Below are 9715 nucleotides of genomic sequence, written 5' to 3'. Positions count from 1 at the left end.
AAGTTTTTATACTATTGATTCTGCAGACTGTGCCAAAATACATTTTATTTCTCTTAATTGGGCTAATATATTTGCTTGCACCTTTAATGTTTTTTTTCGAATTTTTAACTCTTTTTTCTTAATTTTTAATTTAATATCTTGTATATTTAATATGTTGTACGATAATTCATGACTGGACTTTTCTGCAATTTAAAGTAAATATTAAGTAATCCAATAGTAAATTTATAATTATATATATATACATATAAAATACCTTTTTTTAAATACATTACCTTTTCTTGTAGCATTCATTTGTATAAATGTATTATTTTTCCTGTTTTTATTAACTTTTGGTGCTGATTTTGGTGGAACATTTTCTATATCGTCATTTTCTTCTATTTCTGGATATGACATGTTCTGCTTTTCTATTACATTATTATTTGAACACACATCACTTCTTGAACTACATTCTTGTAACATTGGTTCATCATCAATTATTCCACCCTCTGGGATATTATCCATTCCAGCTGCTTCTGGTGTTAAAAATTCTAAAACATCTTCTTCAAAAGTAGAAAAATTAACTTTTGGAGGTAATCCACCACCTGTCCCTTGTATGCAATTTCTTCGTTTGGCTTCTTTTTTCAAGATATATGATTTTATATCTTTCCATGTCTAAAAAATTATATACATATATATGTATACAAATTATTATATATGATTTTTTAAAAAAATTAATTATAATTTTATCTTAGTATTTGATTTTTAAATTAGAGGTATGCATATTTTACACAATAGAGATATACATTTTTTACCTTTCCCCACTCTTGTCCACTTTTCTGAGGACCTATGTCAGTTGCATTAATATTATCCGCAATACTATTCCACATATCTTTCTAAACATATTAATAAGTTATGTGTTCAATAACCTCTATCTCTACTACGTGTATGCATATCTATTGATACGTAAATAATTATATTTTTAATTTACCATTTTTCGTTTGCTTTCGCTTTTTCCATCTATTCGACCCCTTGTTAAATCCGCATTATTTTTTAAATAATTTAATAACATTTCTTTCTGTTTTAGTGTAACGTTCATTTTGTTATTTTGTTATACTTCGGGGAGATGTTATTAGTGCTAACAATGTCGTTTTATTTTTGTTATTTACTGAAAGTTTACATTTGGCGCTAATAGCATCTCCTGCCCAAACGCAGTCTATAAATTTTAAATATTCAGAATTCGCGGTTTAGTACTAGTAATTTTTGATAGTAATACTAGTAATTTTTCTTACCTTGGTGATTTCATTTTTCATACATAATACGTAATGGCTCTGTTATAATTTCACGTGAAAAAGTACACACGGAATTTGGATAAGCGGAATCGTGAAAAGTAAAAGCGGAATCGTGAAAAGTGAAAAGTTTCGCTTGAAAATACATAATCGACACCCAGGAAATTTGTGGCATATTTGTCACAACAGATATATATGCTTGACTTAGACACTCTGTGTCTTCTTGTCGGTTTAGGCCATTTATCTAGCACCTGATAAACAGCATCTCTGATACAAGTCTCTTTCTTAGAAACGGTTTCTCATCCAAGATCTCAACGTTATCCCAATCAAATTCGTGGTTATTCAGCCTGTGGTCTGTGATCACGGATTTTGCGCGGTGTTTCTTTTTATGTGATTTCTGTGCTCCCTAATGCGTGTTCTCAACTGTCTGCTGGTCTGACCGACATAAGAGGCATTACAATTTTGACATGAAATTTTGTATACAACGTTATTATGCCAGTCTTTCTGCAGTGTGTCTTTATGCACGCGGATAAACGAGCGTAACTTATTCAAACCTGTGTAGGACATTTTTACATCTAGATCACGGACCACATGGCTAAACCGCTCGGAAAATTTGGGTATGTATGGGACATTAAAATATGCAACGTGGGCCGAATTAGTATCAGGTGTTCTGTTAGCGTCACCTGAATTATTATTTTTATTTCTCGCAAACAAAGTCCTAAGCCTTTCGTCGTGAAATGTTTCAAAAATCAGTTGCAATGGATACCCATTATCACGTAACATCCCAATGATCAATTCGAGGTTCTTTTGGTAATATCTTGGGTGTGATAACCAGAAAGCCCTGTCTATTAGGCCAAATATTGTGCCTCTCTTGTGGCAGAGAGTGACAGGAGTAATAATTCAGATATCTTCCCGAAAATGTTGGTTTATGGTACCAGTCGAATTCAACATATCCCCGGTTTAGAATGAATGTAACATCCAAAAAATCGAGTCTATTGCCCCCCCTTTCCAAAGTAAACTGTAATCTATTATGACACGCGTTAAACTGTCTTAGTATCTCCTGATTACAGCATCTCTGTAGCTCGTCCCGGGAGGGACGGCCAACGCGATATCATCAACATAGCGTACGTAGATCGGGAGTTCAAAAGGAAGGTCTCCTATCACCCTGCTCTCCAAATCGCGCATGGTTAAATCGGCTACTATGGGAGACAGCGGAGAGCCCATGGGCGCTCCGAAGGTTTGTTGATAGATTATGCCATCAAAGGTGAAAAAAGTTGAGTGAAGAACAAGCCGGATTGCCCCCAAAAATTCCACGCGCGGTATCGTACAGTTATTCTCTATGAAATTCCACCTCGCGGCTATGCCAAATCCAATGGGATGTTAGTGAATAGAGAGACCACATCCAGTGAAATAAGTTCATAATTGTCACCAATGTAAGTTCCATCGAGTTTGTTGACCAGTCGAAAGCTATTCTCCACATGACTGTCTGCCGCCGGGACCGACTTGTATATGATTTTGTGGAGGAACGTCGCAAGACGGTGCAGTGGCGTGTTCAGTGAGGAGACGATGATTCGCAGGGAGCAGCCCGACTTGTGAATCTTAGGGAGCCCATAGGCTCTCGGCAATACCCCCTCCGAACAATTCAACGATCTGTATGTCGTATCGGATATGTAATCTAAGTTTTTCCTCCTTGTAAGCAATTCATGCAAACTGTTGATAATTCTTCTGGTGGGATCCTTCTTATAAGACCTGCAAGGTCTTGCTTCTTATAAGATCCTACAAATTTTCCGAGCGGTTTAGCCATGTGGTCCGTGATCTAGATGTAAAAATGTCCTACACAGGTTTGAATAAGTTACGCTCGTTTATCCGCGTGCATAAAGACACACTGCAGAAAGACTGGCATAATAACGTTGTATACAAAATTTCATATCAAAATTGTAATGCCTCTTATGTCGGTCAGACCAGCAGACAGTTGAGAACACGCATTAGGGAGCACAGAAATCACATAAAAAGAAACACCGCGCAAAAATCCGTGATCACGGACCACAGGCTGAATAACCACGAATTTGATTGGGATAACGTTGAGATCTTGGATGAGGAACCGTTTCTAAGAAAGAGACTTGTATCAGAGATGCTGTTTATCAGGCGCCAGATAAATGGCCTAAACTAAGTCAAGCATATATATCTGTTGTGACAAATATGCCACAAATTTCCTGAAAGACGGTCTTCGTTTAGTTGTTATCGAATTCCTTTAGAGAGCCATAAATCAGTTGTAACATTAATTTCCATACATTGTATGTTTGAGAGAAGGAGATAGAGAAGGGGGGGAAGCGAGAGGAAAGGGGGACAGGGATAGAGGGAGAGAGGCGGAGGGGGGAGGGAGAGAGAGGGGGGAGAGAAAGGGAGAGAGAGAGAGAGAGAGAGAGAGAGAGAGAGAGAGAGAGAGAGAGAGAGAGAGAGAGAGAGAGAGAGAGAGAGAGAGAGAGAGAGAGAGAGAGAGAGAGAGAGAGAGAGAGAGAGAGAGAGAGAGAGAGAGAGAGAGAGAGAGAGAGAGAGAGAGAGAGAGAGAGAGAGAGAGAGAGAGAGAGTGGAGAGGGAGAGGGAGAGAGAGAGAGGGAGAGAAATAAATTAACATTCCACACATTGTGTTTGACATTGACTTCGATAACAGGCTATGAGCCATTGTATGGCGCCTTATAAATAGCATCAAACCGAATATCTTCTTCACTCGTGCGTCGGACGCGTCCGCGTACGGTCGTGTGAACGTGCGATGGAGTGTGTGAGTAAGAGTGAGCCCCCTGTCGGAAATTCCTCACTATATTCTTCATTAGAGTCCACTTTTGAGTACCTCATGACATATTATTTCACTTTGTCTATTTAGTGGGGTATCGATCGGGGGGCTCACGGCGTTTTGCGCTGCGTGCGTCAGTATGTAGATTCCACATTATAATTTATTTTATTAAATTTACTGAAGAAGGTCCAAAGAAAGGACCGAAACGTTTAGATTTAATAAATTTGTTATTCCAACAAGTTTGTTTTTAGTATTTGCGTACCTACACCCTACGCGTGGCTCCATATAGCCTCCTTCTGAATTTGTAATATACAAAAATGAATGATATCCCTATAAAAACTTACCTTTAAAAAAAAGGTAAAAAAAGGCGCCTAGTATGGGCACGCCAGTAGTGAAAAATTACCCATTGCAAACCCATGTGTAGAATCGTATGAAAATTACTTTTTGCAAACCCATGTAGAATTGTAGTATAAATAATTACCTATTGCAAACCCATGTAGAATCATATGAAAAATTATCCATTGCAAACCCATGTAGATCGTACTATAAAAGTAATGATATAAAAAAAAATTGCGCGCCAAGTGAAAGTAGAAACTTTTGTACCAGTGGAAAATTTAAGTTGCAAACCTATAGAGTCGTATAATGAACCAGTGAAAAATTTAAGTTGCAAACCCATGTAGAATAGTATAAAAATTAAAAAATTATTAAAATTAATACAAATAAAAAAAAATTAAAAAATTTTAATTAAAAAAACTAGGCACTACTAAATTAAACAATATGCTAAAATTAATTTTGAATTATCGCGGTCATACACGACTTACGAAATTTGACTGAAAATTTAAATTTAGAAACACTCAGCATTGCAAAAACAGAAATTATCAACAACGTTCCATGGAATAATATCAAATCGCAACTGCAATTAAGATTCATTAATTCCACTACCAAAATAATCATTTGCAACGAACAAATTAAATATCCATCGAAAGATCTACGATCCGTTATAATTGGTGAGATGCACTGTTCGCCGATAGGAGGACATCGCGGCGTCACTAAGACATACAATAGAATAAAACACAATTACTATTGGGAAAACTTAAAACTAGATGTTCAAAGATACATACAACAATGTTTGCAGTGCCAACTGAGAAAATTGGTACGCGTCAAAACAAAACAGCCTATGATAATCACAGACACACTAGGCTCTTCTTTCGACAAAGTAGCCATGGATATTGTCGGACCTTTATCCAAGACAGAAAGAAATAACGAATACATCTTGACCTTACAAGATCAGCTGACCAAATACTGTATGGGTATACCATTACAAAACCAAACCTCCGAAACTATCGCGGAAGCTTTCGTAGATCGTTTCATCTGCATATTCGGAGCGCCAAAGGCAATATTAACGGATCAAGGAAGAAATTTTCTTAGTGATCTAATGAAAAAGGTTGCAAAAATATTTAGAATTCGTAAATTTCGTACAACGGCCTTTCATCCACAATCCAACGGCTCATTAGAAAGATCGCATCACGCATTAGGAGAATATTTAAAACAATATGCAAACGAGCAAAAACAATGGGACAGATGGATCGGATTAGCTATGTTCAATTATAATACTAGCGTACACGAAGCCACAAAACACACTCCGTACGAACTAGTTTTCGGAAAAATAGCACGAGTTCCGTCAAATGAACTTCTCCCACCTGAAGATAAATTAGCAAATTATGAAGACTATTTAATAAATCTTGTCACACAACTTCACACGATTCAACGTAATGCGCGCGAAAACGTAGTAACAGCAAAAGTCAAATCAAAAAAATATTACGACAAAAAATTAAACCCTCAGACCTTTAAACCCGGAGATCAGGTATTCTTGTTAAAAGGACCGAAACCAGGTAAATTCGGAGACCAGTATACCGGACCTCATGAAATTTTAGAGATATTAAACAAAAATAATGTAAAGATCAAAATAAAGTAAAACAGCTGCATAGTACATCCTAATCGTTTACGAATATCGCACATCAAATCAATATCTAATAATAAACGTGGAAACGCGGCTTCATTAGAAGCATCGACAAGTCTATCTGGATGGTCCAGGTAGTACTAGGCGACTGGGGCAGGACAACCTGGCACCACGCGAACGATGTCTACATCCTGGAAGATAGATTCAAAGAATTGCCATGGCAGGCCATTATCTGCGGGTTAGCCTATACCAAGGCCCCCACCAACAAAACCACTTGGCCCAGGAGGACACGCCACTTATGTCAACTCCTTCTAGAAAAACAACAAGGATGGATTAACATCATACATCCCTTGAGACAAGGAGCAGCACTCGTAAAACTACACATGAAAACCGACAGCGAATTCAACAGAGCATACAACGTTAGAGACGTGCTTGTCAAACTAGGACATGCAGAGCTGCACACAAAAATCACAGCCGACGTCGAACCCGCCGTATAAATGAAAACATATATATATATATATATACGCATATATATATTCATCCGTAATCTTAAATTAAACTATTGTATTTTCTTTATAACCTCGTATACTCTATATTATTCATATGTTATATTTCGTTAAATACCTTCTCTTTATACATATATATATACAAAAAATTTTTATATAGTCTCAAATACATAAAATATTGTCTTTTTATCTCTAGATTAAAATAAGTTATATTTTGTTAAAAATAATATCATGTAATTTCAGTAGTAAAAGGAGAGAAGGAATTTACCTATATATATATATATCTATAACCAACACGTATACACCAATATTTTAGTTTAATATTCTTCGTAATCGTGAAGGTGGAATCATTTTCCATTCTATAGAAAAACTACTTGATCGTCAGTTCCAGTATAACAATGCCAATATATCATCAACTCCAATGGACTCCTGAAATAACAGAAGAAATACGGCAAAGACCCATCGACGGCGTGAGACCACAAGATCATCCTGAAACTTATTTAAAATTGATGGAAATCCGATGTGTCATACAAGCACGGGGGAACATCTATCAAAATACTGAAGACTACTCTAAAATCTGCCAAGAATGTTATAATAAAATACCAACCAAGGAGGAGTATATGACACTACCATCCCACAATCTAGTCCATAAGGACTCAGCAGACAACCAAACAAACTGCACTAAGTGCGAAATAATAATCGTACTAATAAAACCTGCAGAAGAATGTATCGAATGTATAGAAGAATTTCTATACGTCAACTACGAACACCTGGTAGACGGATGGGGCCAAGCTGTGTTTCCCAGAGGGAGAGAAGAACAATAAAAGGAAAAGGAGAGAAAACAACCATAAATCACTGACAACGATCAGGCAGTAAACCGCGTGTCATTTCAAAAATATTTCACACCTCCTACTTATCGATATGGACAAATAAAGGGAAAAAGATTCCACGCGCACGAAACGCGTCCTTACCAGTAATAAAATAAAATTAAAAAAAAAATGTAAGAAAAGAACGAAAGAATAAGGAAGGGGTTTTGGTGATCGCCTTTTTCTTTCCTCCTTTTCAAAAAAGAGATACATGTTAACTAAAAGAAAGAACCACAATTAACCAACAGGTTAAATGTGGTTCTTTCTATCGATATTCACAAATCGCGGCAAGAAAAGAATCGAAAATTTTTATTTCTCTTTTGCAAATGTTGTGTTACACCCCCAACATTTGTCTAAGACGGGGGGTGTTACGTCCTGTGGACTGCACGATTCTTTTCTCCTCCCCGATTTACGCAGATTCGCGTTCCGCGAACATATTAATTATAAGACCGAAATTAGTTATAAGAATTAAACGGAGAAAGACAGTGATTGTGAAACAACTCGACCGGTGAGATTACGAAACCTACACTTTGATCAATAAGTCATAGGTAATGTTGAAATATCACGATCGACACACGCTATCAGCGGACCAAAGATCAGAATTAGGAAAAAACACTTCATACAAGAGAGCAATACGTTGCGCAAAAGGGATTAAAACACCGAACGTATGACTATGAGTCACAAGAAAAGAAGACGCTCTTTGCCCTATAAGAAGGGCAGACGAATAGTATAAAAGCAGCGAATCTTCCAAGAACGCTCTCATTAATTCCACTTACAACGTACCATCCACGTACCTCGTAGTACACAATCATAATAACCATTACTGTAACGATCGGACTCAGCAATATTTAACAACCACCCAGCGTCTTCATCGACACATTCGAGAACTCGAGAGAACCCAGTAATCCTGAGAACCAGCTGATTTGTCAGCGCCGTTCAGCAACTAGATCACATCAAATAGTAAGTACACTCATTCAAACGTAATCCCGCAAAAACAAATAAAGTCCAACAACGCGACTAAAATCAACATAATTCTCAGTGAATTCCGTCGCCTGTAATGCGATCAAGCGCGCCCATAAGTGGAAGCGCAACGATTTCGGCCGTACTCCGCTGCGAGCGGAACGTTTAGTAGCACAATACTACCGCCTTAAGGAAGAATTTAATTTAATAACCAAATACACGTACATTCCACGTTCTCCCTCTCCCTCTCTATCGTGTATTTCCCTAACCACCTGTACTTGTCTCTCCTTTTTCTTTTCTTGTCCGGTCCTTCGTCCCTTGACTCAAGACCATCTCCCCCTCTCTATTTTCACCTATTCCAATAACTACAGATGACCTTGTATACTACCAATCTCCTCCTAGATCCTTTCGGGAACGATATCCGTCCAGTTCTCTTACCCCTCCCGTCATAATTATTGACGACTCTCCTCCCTCACCTCCTTCCCTCATAGATCTCACACATGAACCATAACGATAAAATTAATTGTATCTACACACACACACACACAATCAGACACATACCAGTACTTTAATATATATATTTATATATATATTCGTGTTCACATAAATAAATGATAATTTTTTGTTAATTAGTAAGTTATTCAAGTACCCATTACTCTCTCCTGACCAAAAATCGCACTAGGTCCCATCCCGTGCAAAAGAGATTAAATTCTCTTGTCGAAAAGGGACCAACGAACGAATAGTCCCTTAAACAGAGTAAGAGCGGCCTTTGGGGTCGTTGACCTGTTTCAGGCCTACCGCATTCGTTCGACTCGAACACTCGTCCCGTCGCGTGTATTGAGATTTAAGTAGTTACGCCCTTCCTTTGACTCACCCTTCCTCGAGTCTGGACGTAACAATTTGCATCTTGAATTGGTCTGTTATAAAAGTTTCCAAATGTTTTTGATTTTTCAGACCATCCTGCTGTTCGTCTTATTGTATCAATGTCTATACCATTTCTACTGGCTTTAGAAACAGCTGCATGTTTGGTACTGTATGCAGTGAATTCTTCAGTGTTAATGCCTGATTTCTTAAGTAAAGATTTTATCCAATGTCCTAAAGTTTGAGCATTAACTGGTTTATGAGGTTTAACAGTTGAGACAAATAAATTTTTATGAATACCTCTTAACTCTTTTGTATATTTAATATAATCTAAGAGAGTTTGAGCTACACATAATTTCCTTTTAGACTTAAAAAATGGTAATATTAAATTAGGTTGACAAGCTCCCAGCCTAGATGTTTTAATAATTTCATGTATCTTAATTTGAATTCCTGATTTAGTTATCTTAATATTGTCTATATTGATCAATGCCAAAGTTTGTAATCTT

This window comes from Prenolepis imparis, unplaced genomic scaffold (genome assembly GCF_030444845.1).
Source record: "Prenolepis imparis isolate NDT839.2.m4 unplaced genomic scaffold, iyPreImpa1.0 SCAF_134, whole genome shotgun sequence".
NCBI classification, from domain to species: domain Eukaryota; kingdom Metazoa; phylum Arthropoda; class Insecta; order Hymenoptera; family Formicidae; genus Prenolepis; species Prenolepis imparis.
Note: the sequence above shows the minus strand (reverse complement) of the source record.